Genomic DNA, 15,325 nt, shown 5'->3' on the forward strand with positions numbered 1-15,325 from the left:
ATTGTATCTACCATAAGTAACCCTGGACTTTCAGCTTTCTATCAGACATCCTCACCACAGTGCACCTTCTACTGTCAGACAGTGCACCTTCTACTGTCAGACTACTGCTCTGTACCTGGTATCACAACATTTGAGGAGATTACAGAACAAGCAAGCTGCCCACAGGGTATGCAGGTTTGGGAGAAATATCAAGGTCTCTCATTTGACCAAGGCTATTCCATGTCTAACAGTGAGAGGATGACATGAATCTTCAGACACTACCTTGTCTCTGCCGCCTCCAGGCAGCTCAAATACTGCTAAATTGGCTGCTTACCCGATCTTAAAAACATCCATCCCCCACCGGAACTCAAACCAACAGACGAATGCCTCTTGGCACTGATACAATAATAATGGTTCCTTTGAAGACATATACAAAGCAATTTAACAACTCATAGGGGATTCATGAATGTATTTATTTTATTTAGCAGTATTTATGAAGCGCAAACAGTCATCACCAAGGGGATATCACAGTGCTATAGAATGCCACATATTGTATTACTACTTCACTGGAGGAAAGACCAAGGGGCAAAGCAATTGTTTGGGGGAAAATCCATGTTTTAAGCTTCTTTCTGAAGCTGAGGGGGAGCAGATTTCAGTAGGCTGCCACAGGATGGATGAAAGAACAGCATCCAGGTCGAACTTGTTTTGAACTGTACAGTTGGCGAAGACTAAATTAGAGGATCCCAGATTTCTGGAGGGGGTAAAAAAAAAAAAAAAATCCACTTGGGCTTGAGGAATCATAGGGCCAGAGTTACATAAAGCCCTGTGCGCATGGCACAGACGTTTAAATTTTGCTCTTTTATGGATGGAAAGTCACTGAAGAGTTTTTAGGCAGGCCAAGTGGGAACTGTATCTGTCTTTATTACATATGAGATTTTCCGCTTTATTTTGAATCACCTGTAGGCAGGTGAAAAGGTAGTCAGCCATCCCCATGTAAAGGGCGCTACTATAGCTCTATCTGCTGATTACAAGGGCTTGGACTATGGTCCTGCGCCAACTTACTGGGATCCAGTAGAAAGTGTTTCTTTTTCTTAAGTTTGAGCAGGCGGCCTGACATTTGCCACGTGTTGCAATTTCTTGCTATTGCATGGTCAGATTCATTGATTAAAAACATACAAACTGTTAGCAACTTTTCTTGGTTTAGGGACGGGTCCCAAAGATAGCAGCCACTATGAGTCCGAAATCTGATGGGCACCTCCAAATAACGAAATTTCAGATTTTTCTGCATTTAATTTTAAACAGTGTGCTGTCATCCAGCTGGTGACATCAGCAAGGCATCTAGAAAGATTCTGTTGTGTCATCATTTCTCCCCCACAGAGATGACTACCTGTATGTCATCATCATTAGAGCATATCGGGAATCCCCACTTGCAAACCAGCTTTGCATGGGGTGCAACATACATGTTAAATAGGGTAGGGCTTAAAGAAGAGCCTTGCAGTACCCTGCATTTAGAGCTGTGGGGAGATCTGCGTTTAACTGGACAGCCTGGGTACAGTCATTCAAGAATGACCCAAACCAGCAGCAGAGGAATGAAGCCCTGCCTCGTGAAGTTTATCAATTGGAAATGCGAGACAGTGTCAAATGCTGTGAAAAGATATAGTCAGAGCAACCGCTTTGCCCAAATCTACTTCTAGTGTTATATTGTCCAAAAATGGCCAGCATCGTGGATTCAATACTATTCGAGACTCTGAATTCTGTCCGAGAAGGGTCTAAAATATGTTTTTCTAGGAAGGCTGTCAACTTGACTGTTGGCAAGTCTTTCCAAGACCCTGGACATGAAGGCAAGCAGCGAAGTTGGCCATCAATTGTTAAAACCAAAGCATCTAATCCAGCTTTTTTTTGCAAGGCGGAGGATTAGAGCTTGCTTCCAGCTGTCTGGGTATTCTGCGTTTGACAGGGAGTCATTAAAATTTTCATTTAAATAATGTCTTAAAATAGGAGATAAGCGAGAAAAATTAGGGGCAGGGGTCCAGAGGGGAACCTGATTTGACTTCCAGCATTAGCTTCTTCACCTAAGCACCGGGTTAGGTGAATTCGACACATTAGCAAAATATCCCAGATGCACTTTAGCATTTGGGTGCAGTCCTAGTTGGTCCCAAGGTAGCTCACTAAATGGTTGCGAGTGGAATAGATAAACATTTTTTCCTGTAAAGTAATTCCTTATCGCCTCACAATAGGGGCAGAGAGGGTGATAGCTTGAGAAAGGCTGGGAGAGTTCTTTCACAATAAATAAAAAATAAAAAATAAAAGCTCTTTGGAGAAGCCACTGACATCTTCCAGTCTCTTAATAAAAGTATTCTTGTGAGCTCTTTTAAGCAGTCTATGATAGTCATTGTTAGAAAGGGGGTTTTTGGTTGGCAGTCAGGTTGCCCTCTGTCCAAGCAAGAACCCTCACTCTAGTCAGGGTAAGTCACACACAATCCAAAATCAGCCTGTGCTCACCCTCCGGTAGCTTGGCACGAGCAGTCAGGCTTAACTTAGAAGGCAATGTGTAAAGCATTTGTGCAATAAATCATACAACACCATAGTATAACACCACAAAAATACACCACACAGTGTTTAGAAAAATATAGAATCTTTATCTGGGTAATTGCAGGTCAAAACGATCAAAGTTGCAATAAGAATTTGTAAGGATATCACTGAAAAGTGATATTAAGTGTCTTAAGTCTTTAAAAAGCAATAAAGTGTCTTTCAAGCACAAAGTACCTGGTTTCTGGTGGGAAATCTCCTCAGAGGGCCACAGGAGAAGAGATGCGTGGAAAAAGGGTGTGTGCGTCGATTTCTCCTCAGCACACAAAGACTTGCGTCGTTCTTTTCCACGCGGGGAAGTCGGGCGTCGTTTTCCGGCGCGCAGACAGTCTTTTCGTGGATCGCGGGGATTACCAGATGTCCCGGGTCTGTGCGTGGATTCTCCTACTTGTTTTCCGGCTGCGCGTCGTTCTGCGGGGCTGCGCGTCGAAGTTTCGATCTCACGGTAGGCGTCGCGTCGATTTCTCCTTGGAAGTCGGGCGGCGTTGTCCTTGCGAGGCCGTGCGTCGAAATTTTGGTCTCACGGCAGGCGTCGCGTCGATTTCTCCTCGGAAGTCGGGCGGCGTTGTCCTTGCGAGGCCGTGCGTCAAAGTTTCGCGCTCACGGTAGGCGTTGCGTCGATTTCTCCTGGAAAGTCGGTGGCGTTGTCCTTGCGAGGTTGTGCGTCGAAGTCTCGATCGTCCCGAGGGCGTTGCGTTGATCAACGTCGGTGTGCGGCGTTTTTCTCGCCACGAAACAAGCTGTGCGTCGAAATTTTCGGCGCACAGAGCGTCCAAGTGAAAGGAAGAAGTCTTTTTGGTCCTGAGACTTCAAGGAACAGGAGGCAAGCTCTATCCAAGCCCTTGGAGAGCACTTTCACAGCCAGACAAGAGTTCAGCAAGGCAGCAGGGCAACAGCAAGGCAGCAGTCCTTTGTAGAAAGCAGACAGGTGAGTCCTTTGAGCAGCCAGGCAGTTCTTCTTGGCAGGATGTAGTTTCTGGTTCAGGTTTCTTCTCCAGCAAGTGTCTGATGAGGTAGGGCAGAGGCCCTGTTTTATACTAAGTTGTGCCTTTGAAGTGGGGGTGACTTCAAAGAGTGTCTAAGAAATGCACCAAGCCCTCTTTCAGTTCAATCCTGTCTGCCAGAGTCCCAGTAGGGGGTGTGGCAGTCCTTTGTGTGAGGGCAGGCCCTCCACCCTCCCAGCCCAGGAAGACCCATTCAAAATGCAGATGTATGCAAGTGAGGCTGAGTACCCTGTGTTTGGGGTGTGTCTGAGTGAATGCACAAGGAGCTGTCAACTAAACCTAGCCAGACGTGGATTGAAGGGCACAACAAGATTTTAGTGCAAAGAAATGCTCACTTTCTAAAAGTGGCATTTCTAGAATAGTAATATTAAATCCGACTTCACCAGTCAGCAGGGTTTTATATTACCATTCTGGCCATACTAAATATGACCTTCCTGCTCCTTTCAGATCAGCAGCTGCCACTTCAACAGTGTATGAGGGCAGCCCCAATGTTAGCCTATGAAGGGAGCAGGCCTCACAGTAGTGTGAAAACGAATTTAGGAGTTTTACACTACCAGGACATATAACTACACAGGTACATGTCCTGCCTTTTACCTACATAGCACCGTGCTCTAGGGGTTACCTAGGGCACACATTAGGGATGACTTATATGTAGAAAAAGGGGAGTTCTAGGCTTGGCAAGTACTTTTAAATGCCAAGTCGAAGTGGCAGTGAAACTGCACACACAGGCCTTGCAATGGCAGGCCTGAGACAAGGTTAAGGGGCTACTGAGGTGGGTGGCACAACCAGTGCTGCAGGCCCACTAGTAGCATTTAATCTACATGCCCTAGGCACATGTAGTGCACTCTACTAGGGACTTATAAGTAAATTAAATAGTCAATCATGGATAAACCAATCAATAGTACAATTTACACAGAGAGCATATGCACTTTAGCACTGGTTGGCAGTGGTAAAGTGCTCAGAGGTCAAAAGCCAACAACAACAGGTCAGAAAAAATAGGAGGAAGGAGGCAAAAAGTTTGGGGATGTCCCTGTCAAAAAGCCAGGTCCAACAGTCATTAATTGCTGCTTTCAAGCTTGATGATCTGAAGGGTTTTTAGAGGATCTCCACCTTATCTCTACCATTTTGCATTTCCTTTTTTCCCTCAAGATGTAACTCAGGAGAATACCAGTTTTGAAATGGATTTCGTCATCGGGATGTTTTAGTCTTCCAGGGGGCCTGGATGTCTAAAGCTTCAGCAATAGCTGTATTAAGCGTCTCCATATATCTATTGAGCGAAATGTCTGAAGAACATTTCAGTCCCCCGAACTATGACACAAAGAATGAGCACTGATATTACGCCAGGCTCTTTTTGGTGCCAGAGGCGTTTTAAGCACGGTTTGTGCTTAGAAAGGAATCAGAAGGAAAAACAAATGTTCCAATGGTCTGACCAAGTTAGTGGGGCAATGTCAATATTGTCGATGACGTCAACATTTGAGAATAGCAGATCCAATGCATGACCAGCTGCGTGTGCGGGACCAGAAGTTCTTTGGTTAAGGTGAAGAACTCGCACCTCCTATTGAAGCTGTTTACAGATGGGTTTCCCTAAATGAACATTTAAATCTCCTAATATTACGTAGTGTTTCTACTTTAAAACAAGTGGTGAAAGCCATGCAAGTAATCCGGCAACCCACTGATTGTAGGCTGGAAGTCTGTAAACAAAACTGTACCTCTCGCTCATTAAGCCATAATTGGAATGCCAGTAATTCACTGTCAAATGGCAGTGTACTGGGTTTGATAGAACCTGTGTACAGACCTTTAAAGATAGTTGCTTAGCCACCTCCCTGTCGCCCTGTTCCATCATACTTTACTATCTTGTAACCTAAGGGCAGTGAGATGGCAATATCCGGAAGAGAGTGGTCAGTGAGTCATGTTTCAGAAATGAATATCACATCAGGAGTAGAATCTGTAATAATGCCTCAAATCTCGAGACAGTGTTTAGATAGCGAACATGCATTTAAATACAAACATTTTAAGATATACTTTAATGTATTTGGAAAAGGAAAAAAAACACATTAACACAAAGGCATTAACAGAATTAACTTAGTCAATGAATATCAACAATTAAAGCACTGTTCTATATATATATATATATATATATATATATATATATATATATATATATATTTTTTTTTTTTTTTTAATGGAAATGCATGACGCACTAGCTCCAAATTGTTCCATGTGAAACAAACTGGCATAATGCATGCAAGTTGCGAGAGAATAGAAAACATAAACCAATACAACAGCTCATGAAATGTAGTTTTGGCTGGTTTAGAAAATGTTATAAAAGGCAAGTTTCTGATTAATCATAGTGCCCTTCATACATAAAATACCAAGTCCAGAACAAAACCTAAATATTGTCTATCTTTGGACCACATTAAAGACTTAGGTACAGTGTATTCATCAGGACAAGAGGATGCACCCTTCATTCCTTAGCTTCCTTGAACGTGGCGTAGGGAAAATGGCTGAAAAGCTAGTAAGAAACAGGCTTTTTCAGCTCAGTCTTCCACGCTTCTAACAATTTGTTTGCAGCTTCTTCACACAGTGCCCATCTTATTAGCAAAGGAACACCACGCTGCTTTTTTTTTTTTTTTTTTTTAACCTGGTCCCCTATTCATGAACCTACATGAAGTTGATGGTTCAGCATGGAATTTGTTTAGCCTACTCCTGTTTTTTTCCTCAAAGTGCCATAGTTATTAGTAAACCAAAAATTGTTTCAGCTCCGCCTTCGCTTACTACTGGATCAGCATAAAACATTAAATACCTGCACTAGATGTACCTTGCTAGCTACTTGTCACATCTGATGCCAATACATCAAACAGCACCGAAGTTAAAATGTAATGACACTTTTATTGCTCCCCCTTTAACAGTTACAATCCTAATGGATGGGCACAAAATTTGGCATACTAATATAAAAACCAATGCTTATAAGCTTCTGCCATATTTTGTGCAGATTTGTCACACTGGCGAACTTATTAGCAAATATGAAAAACACTTTTTTGAACCCGGTCCCATTTTTTAAGTTGAGCATAGCAGCACGCTAATGCTGCTTTTGTGAGGTATAGTTATCTAATTGGTCTTCTCACCACATCCACCTCATGCCCATCAATATCGCTCATTCATGGGCTTGCCCTTCAAAAAATCCTTTATCATTAATGGTAAATGCTTAATGTTTGTCCCTCCTTCGGGCAGTTTGGTTATGCCTTGGACATCGACGCAGTTACATAGCTAATTGCACTTTTGCTGATACGTTTGACTGAATGAACTTCTTTCCTGTGTCTCCTTCACGCTCTTGGCGTGGCGCTTTGAATCTGCTCGCTTATGTGAAACTGTATTACGTTTCATTTTCAATTTATGTGGCAACGAAAGACCGGTTCGGAGTTTACAGCGCTAATGGCTCTAACTCTAGCAAATGCAAGACCTATTGCATTGCAAATGCTTGTTTAAACTATCACTCACCGTTCATTGAGCTCCACAAATCTGAAAGTATCAATATTGATCTCAACATACTAAGTGTCTCCTAATTTTCAAGCATGTTTGTCAAATGGTGCAAAGGTCCAATCAAATGAGCAAAGGGCATTTCAAATGAAAAGGTTTACAGGTGTTCTGTTTCTCAAGCCCCAAGCACCGTTCTCACTCACTCCTCTCAAAAACCACTGACCGAATTTATGACAAAACGTGTGCTTTGAGTGAAGTTCTACTTTCATGCAGTTTAGCAAAAATTAATTCAAAGATTTTTACCGTAGCTACGACAAAGATTTGCTGTGGGAGCTTACATTTGAAAACATCTTTTTTGACCACTCACCATTAACTTTTTAATCCTGTGGAAATGCACAAAAAATGCCATAACGGATCTCAGCTGCATATGCTAAGCAAGTACCAATCTTGATGCAGATCTGTTCGTGGGGGGTCAAAAGTTATGACAAATAAAAAAAAAAAAAAAACAATCTTTTAGTGGAAAGAGCAGCTGATCCATAGCTACTCGACGGAGTAATACTGTATGAATTTATGACACTGAAATAATGTCAGTGTTTTAAATTATCTCCTATGAACCACACCGTGCACGTCAAATTGGACACGTATTACAACAAGCATTTACAATGCTACGGGTCTCAGGTCTTTTTCGTCGAGTTAGAGCTGTTAGCGTTGTAAACTCCTAATGGGACTTTTCTTGCCACATTAATTGGAAAAAAAAACAGTGCGCTCGCACTGCGAAATAAAGAGAAAGTAGTCCAGAAACCATACCGAAGACACAGAGCCTCGTATGTTCTCAGTGGTTGGTCGGTGCGCTAGAGGAGGGCTAAACACCAAAAAAGGCATGACGTATGCATGCCTTTCACTAATGAAAGCAAGCAGATTTTAAAAGGCGAGCCCACAAAGCAATGAAAGAGGCTGAGGTAACATGGGGGTGGTTAGAAGCCCAAAGAGAGATTACAGCAGGAGGGAGCGCTTTGCACTCGACCCTCAAAAGGTGAGTCTTGATAGGTCTATTAAATATTTAGCTGCATCCATTATTCAGTATTTTTGGCAGCTTACTATTGGCTGCTCATTCATACGATGATAACACCCACTTATATTCAAAGATATCTGCCAATGCTAACTTACTAAAAAATTTAGAATTTGTGCTGCATTGTTCAATTCTGGGTGGCTACAAATAACCTAGAACGAAACCGTTCCAAAACACGTCATTTGGTTTGGGGCAAAAGGCTGCCTTTCTACATCATATTCTACTGTAGATCTACAAGTGGGAAGACCGTACCAAAGACATGAAGTCAAAGTCTTTGCGTAATTCGGGATGCACACACCACTCTCTCATCCCAGATCAGCTCCATGTGCATAGTGTTATTGCTTTTACGACTATTTCCAGCTGAACTCCTCTAGCCCAAGTCACTGTGCCATTGAAGTGGGGGCAGCCATAAATTCTCCTCTAGGTTACTCAGCACCCTTTATATCTGCCTTCTGAACATCTAGCTTTCAAGACTTGAAAGAGCACAAAATGCTAAAGCAATTTACTGTAATATCTCGAGTATGGATAGAAAGTGTTTATAAGATCATCTACAATAGGCACGTGTGGTGTGCACTTACAGCAGTGGTTCTCAATTTTAACTTCTGTGGACCCCCCACTAAATCATTCCTGGAATCAGGGGACCCCCCTACTGAAACATTATAATAATCCATGATCTGAACATCAAAACAGTGCATAAAAATACGGAAACAAGCATTCAAACAAATACACAAACAATGACATTTTATTTAATTCACAAACAAATATAAAAAATAACAAATTGATTAGGAAGGTTGGAGTTTTTCTAAATTCGATTTCGGTCACTCACCATCCACACTATAATTTGTTTAATTCGTGGGAGCAGTGCAAGTGCCCCAATCTAAAGATAGCCTCCAATTTCAATTTATGCCACATTTACAAAACATTTTAAAGCTTTCATTTTTTTGCACTTTGCTTCTTTATTTACACCTTATTAACCTACTACATTTTCCAAGCAGTCACCAGCTGAGTAGGCATCGTGAACCTCCAGGGTCCCTGGACCACAGGATAAGAATCACTGCACTACAGAAATGCAATCAGAGTTAAGGTTATGATTAAGTACGTAATTCAGTGGTGTTAGGACCAGCTGGGTTGACTGAAAGCAAGATCAGGGTCTTTTGAGAGTATGCTGCAGGTATCTAATGGTACACCGAAGGTCTGAAAGAGCAGATTGGGATTGTTTAAGGAACAGTTGAAGGTAACGCACATTCTGTGCACCAAAGATCTGAGACTAACTTGGTGGCATCTGAAGGCATGCTGAGGCACAGTTGGGTGTGTCTAAGGTTCAAATGGTGGAGTCAAATGGGCATGCTGAGGGTGCTAGGGACCACTTAGGGGTTTCCAGGAGTGGTCTAGGGGTGTCATGAGGTAGAATGGGAGTCTTTAATGCTTGGAATGTCTGAAGAAGGGCAGAGCCCGAGAGGCATCAGATGGCATCTTATCACCAACTTGAGGTGTCTGCAGGTGGGCAAAAGCTAGCTGAGGTAGCCATTGATTGAATAAACCAGTCTCCGAGCCTTACAACTAAGGGTATGCTGAGGATTACTGAAGTCTGTTTCAGTAATTTTTTGGGTTCTGTGAGCTTCTTTCAGTACTGACTGAAGGTGTGCATGGACCATCCCTAGCCATTTACTTGTTTTTGAAGGGACGTTGAGGTTTGCAGATAGTTGGCAGGAAGTGTGTGGAGGTCAGCTGACAGTCTCTGGGGGTCTTTGAGGACCTACTAGAAGTGTCTCCAGGCCAGCAGAGGATCTCGACGGGCTGGCTAGGAGAGTTCAAGGATCAGTGGGATGCCTGATGGCAGGCTGGGGATCTCTAAGTGCATTGTAGTGTTTTCTGAAGACCTGCTTGAGGCTTCTAGGAGCAAACAGAAAGCTTAGAGTCAGGTCAGGAGTGTTTAAGTAACAGATCTAGGTAACAGAGAAACCTTGTGGTGTCTGATGATTTAAGTAGGTTCACTCTGAGATCACTGGGGGGGTGTTTAAGGACAAGCTGGAAGTAACTAGGTGCAGGCAACGGAGTCTACAATGACAGGCCCGGTTCTCCACAAGTTTGCTGGTGGTTTCTTAAGGCTGCCCAACAGTATCAGAGTGGTATGTAAGTGCCTGTTGTGGAGTACCTGGACAGAGATTTCTTGCACTGTCTAAAGAAAATCTTGTGGTTAGTTGAAAGTGGGCATTGGTTGACTGGATTTCAATAACAACAACATCTAAAGGCTCTAAGGGCCTATTAGCAGTGTATCAAGAGTTTCTGAAGAACATCGGATGGTGTCTAATGACTAGCTATAGATGTTTGGAAGTAGACTGGCTGGCAGAAAGCCCAACCTGGGATATGTCTTGATCAAGTGGGTAGCTGGGACACTGACTGAGGGTCTTGGAGAACCTGCTGGCAGTATCTAAAGGTGTTCTGAGAGATTCTGATGGACATCTTCTGGTGTCCAACATCGGCCGGGGGAAAAGGAAGGTGGATTTACGGCTGAATGATCAAATACAGGTGTTTCTTCGCCAGCTGAAATGCAAGTTCTGAGTACATACTGAGGATTTCTAACTATTCATTCAGAATGTCTGAGGGTGCTATCCAGTCTTAAGGTCCCTAAGGACATACTGGAAAACCTCTAAATGTTGGTCCAGAGTGTTTTGAGAGTGGGTCTGAGGGAGGATCAGAAGTGTTTGAAGAGTTGGCTACTCCTGAATAAAGTCAAAGGGTCTCTAGGGCATGACTGATGAATCTGTGACGGTCTACTTAGAGTGTCTGAGTACATACCAAAGTTCTGAGTATAAATGCCATATGATTTTGAAGGACCACCTGCGTAATCCAGAGAGACATACAAGGCCTCTGATTGTAAGATGATGGTGTGAAGGTAACAAAGTACATTGGGAGTTTGAGCCTCTTTGAGGCTAAAATGGTACTACTTAACACGAGATGGAGGTGTTTGAGGAAGGGCCTCTGCAAGAAGGATAGGGAGCAGCAGTATCATTTTCCCACAGGCTCAGGTCTCCGATTAACTGCCAGATTCAGAAGGGGAGCACCCCCACCACTTCATCCCATTCTATCCTTGTCCCACACATCCTGCATTCACAAATCCTAACTTAAGTGAGAGTGACTTTTTATTGGGATCCTCTGGCAATCAATATTTTCATAGTAGTATCCTCTGTAGCTACTCTAGATTATTAATGTACCAAGATCACAATACTGTGGCGTTCCAATTGAATAGCCAGGTTGCCCTCTTTTGGCACGTCTCTCTAGGTTACAAGAGCAAGCAGTCAACACTTACTCGAGGATGTGGTAGAATGTAGAAACCTAGACACAGTAGGACAGTAAATTATATTCTATACCTTCATTGTCAAAACAGAGCTCTAACGTAAAAGAAAAAAAAACTGACAGCTAGGTAAATAGAACACTTACATCTAGGCATAAGTGACCAGTACCCTGACACTGATGTGTGATTAGAATGCAAGCTAAGTCAAATGCGTTCAGGGACCTTTAGATTAGTCTGTACAAGTGAATTTGAAAAAAAAAAAAAAAAACATTCAAAAACATATTAAAAAGTCCAGGAACCAGTTAAGGATCCAACAGTATTCTAGCTTGCTCAACTGGATAGCTATAGTAAGAGGCAAACACCCCTCTCCCCTACCCCCGGGAGTCTGTATCTTAGAAGCTATGTGTTGCAGTCAACCTTTTGCAGTGACAGGGAACTCTTAAGATGGTGGACAACTACTGTGGCAATTAGTTTCCCTAATCATCAACAAATTACGGACTTTGGGCTAGGCTCTCATCCATGATGTTAAAAATTAACATCTCTTGTATCCACTGGGCTAAACAGATCGTTCCAATTCAAATTCCTGAATCAGGACGACCTACTCCAGCAAACCTAACTGGACCCACGTGCCATGGTTTTATTGAATGGGGTAGTGGGAGAGGGGGAAACAGGTGCTACCTGTTAGAAATGGGGTCTCTAGCTGGCAGTCAGTTTACACCTTGTCCAAGTAGCGATCCTCACTCTAGTCAGGGCAAGGGAGGTATCCAGCTCAGATAACCCCTGCTCACCCCCTTGTTAGGCATATCTCAGAAGCACAGAGTAAAGCATTTGCACACGACACAGTAATACAGTGAAAACACTACAGAAGGACACTACACCCGTTTTAGAAAAATAGCCAATATTTATCTGTGTAAAACAAGACCAAAACAAGAAAAATCCAACGGTTAAAGCAGACTACGTGGTCGCGGGCCAGCTATGGTGCCGGGAAGATCTGTAAACAGTACCTTGGAAATGTAGGGCGTCGTGATCCTGGCAATGTGATCTGGAGTCACTGGCATCGGTTTCAGAGGTCAGTGCAGGGGTCGTCGGGCCCCTGAACACAAGCGTTGCAGATCGAACTCCGGGCTGATGAAGAAGTCAGGAGCTCTGGCGTTGATGACATCAGAGCACTGGTGCAAAGCGGGACGATGCGACGTGCGGTGCTCACAGGTCATGGTGCAGGCAGCGGCTCGGTGACAGCGTCCTGCAGTGTCAGTGAGACCATTGCTGCGGTGTGAAGCCAGGTGGTGCGCTTTGCAGGGTCTCCAGGTCGCAGTGCACGCAGCGCAGTAGTTGTTGCTGAAGTGCTGTCATCGGTAGGCCCAAGGTGGCGGTATGAAGCGGGCGGGCCCCATGAGTTGCAGTGCAGACAGGAGAGTCACGATGATGGAGACAATGGCGCTGGCGTCGGTGGACCGGAGCTGCAATGCGGGACGGGGCTTCATGTACCTCACGAGTGGTGTCCCCAGGGAAAGTGCAGGCAGCGGCATCTGTGTCAGCGTACAGCGTCATTGTCAGGGATACCAAGGCTGCGGTGTGAGCAAGGCGATGCGGAGTGCGGAGCCCACAGGTCACGGTGCAAGCAGCGGTTCGGTGACAGCATCATGTGGCGATGTCAGCGAGACCACCTTTGAGGTGCGAAGCGGGGCCCGGCTCCATGCGGTGGCGTACAGTCACGTGCAGGCAGCGGCATAGTTGACGGCGCCGTGGTCGGTTTTCTTCTGTTGAAGCAGAAAACACACAGTTCCCAGTGCTGTAGGCAGATGAACTTGAAGTCTTTGATATCCCTGAAACTTCCAACAGGAGGCAAGCTCTACTTCAAACCCTTGGAGAAACTTCACGAGCAGAATACACAGCAAAGCCCAGTCTTCATCATCTTTATGGCAGAAGAGGCAACCGCAGGCAAACCCTGCAAAGGGGCAGTACTCCTCCTCCTGCTCTTTTCTTTGGCAGAGGTTCCTCTTGATCCAGAAGTGTCCTAAAAGTCTGGAGATTTGGGTCCACTACTTATACTCTCTTCTGCCTTTGAAGTAGGCAAACTTCAAAAGGAAAGTCTCTGTTGTTCACAAGATACTGCCTTGCCCAGGCCTGGCTCCAGACGCACTCCAGAGTGTCGGAGACTGCATTGTGTGAGGACAGGCACAGCCCTTACAAGGTGCAGGTGTCAGCTCCTCCCTCCCCACTCTAGCCCAGAAAGACTCATCCAGATACGCAGGACACACCTCAGCTCCCTTTGTGTCACCATCTAGAAGGAATTCACAAACAGCCTGTTAGAAATGGGGTCTCTAGTTAGCCCAGGTATACACCCTTGACCAAGAAGGGACCACAATCCTAGTCAGAGTAAGTCACAACACAACCTAAATTATCCTGTGCTCACCCTCTGGTAGCATGGCACAGGGCAGGCTTAACTTAGAAAGCAATGTGTAAAGTATTTGTGCAATAACTCGTACAGTAACAAGGTGAAAACACCACAAAAATACACCACACAGGTTTAGAAAAATAGATATTCATCTGAATAAAAAAAGGTCAAAACAATAATCCAATAAGCACAAGTTGAAATGTTACTTTTAAAAGGTTTAAAAGAGTCTCAATCCTTGCAAATCAGTTGTTGTTTCTTTGTAACACGCAGTACCTGGGATGCATCAAAAATAACGATGCACGGGGACCACAGAGTAGGAGATGCATGGAAACATATGGTGTTGCATCAAAATTTCCAGCCCGGCACAGATGATGCATCGTTTCTTTCCACGCTGCAAGGTGATGCATAATTTTTCAGGAGTGCAGTCCTCACTGCGATGCGGGGATATTTTGAAACCCAGGGACGATGCGTTGAAAAATCCTTGACGCACTGGTAGAAGGAGCAGGCGCTTCATCGATCCAGTAGGCGATGCGGCAAATTTTCTGCAGCAAGGCAGGCACTGCATGGAATTTCCAGTTGGGACATCAGTGCTGCAACAATACCGGTCAGAGGTGCAGCAATTTTCGACCTACGATGCAGTCGTTGGGTCGATTTCTGCAGGCGTTGCATCAAATTTCCAATGCACGAGGATTTCTTGAAGAAGAGAAGTCTGTATTGGCCCGATACTTCAGAAACAGGAGACAACCTCAATCCAAGCCCTTGGAGAGCACTTTAGGAGGTAGGCAAAGTCCTTCCTGCAGAGTCAGGAGGAGTATCAGGCAGCAGGGCAACAAGCAGGAAGGCAGTCCTTCAGCAAAGCAGTCCAGATGAGTTCTTTGGACAGCCAAGCAGTCTCTCGGACAGAGTCCAGGTGTAGGTCCAGAAGTGCCTGATTTGGTGGGGTCAGAGACCCAGTTTATATACCCAAAACTGCATATGAAGTGGGGGAATCTTCAAAGAGTGGTTTTTGAAGTGCACAAGTTCCCCTTTTAGCCCAGTCCTGTCTGCAATGATCCCCTTGGAGGGTCATCAGTCCTTTGTGTGAGGGCAGGCCACTGGCCTTTGAAGTGTAAGACAGGGCCCCTTCACCCTTCCTGCCCACGGAGATCCATTCAGTATGCAGATGTGATAGAGTGTCCTGTGTTTATGGTGTCTGGGTGGAATGCACAAGGGGAACTGTCAACCAGCACAGACCAGACGTGGATTGGCGAAAGGGCTATAAGGCACAGAAGGCAGTATGCACAGAGAAATGCCCACATTCTAAAAGTGGCATTTTTAAAATATTAATATTAAATCCACCTTTACCAGCAAGTAGGATTTTCTATTACCATTCTGGCAATGTCAAACATGACCGGTAGATCAGAATCTACCTCTTAAAAGTATACGAGGACAATTTTTCACTACCAAGATATGTAAAACACATAGGTACATGTCCTGCCTTTTACTTGCATAGCACCCTGCCCCTGGGTTGCCAA

The sequence above is a fragment of the Pleurodeles waltl genome, chromosome 6 (genome assembly GCF_031143425.1).
Source record: "Pleurodeles waltl isolate 20211129_DDA chromosome 6, aPleWal1.hap1.20221129, whole genome shotgun sequence".
Lineage (NCBI taxonomy): Eukaryota > Metazoa > Chordata > Amphibia > Caudata > Salamandridae > Pleurodeles > Pleurodeles waltl.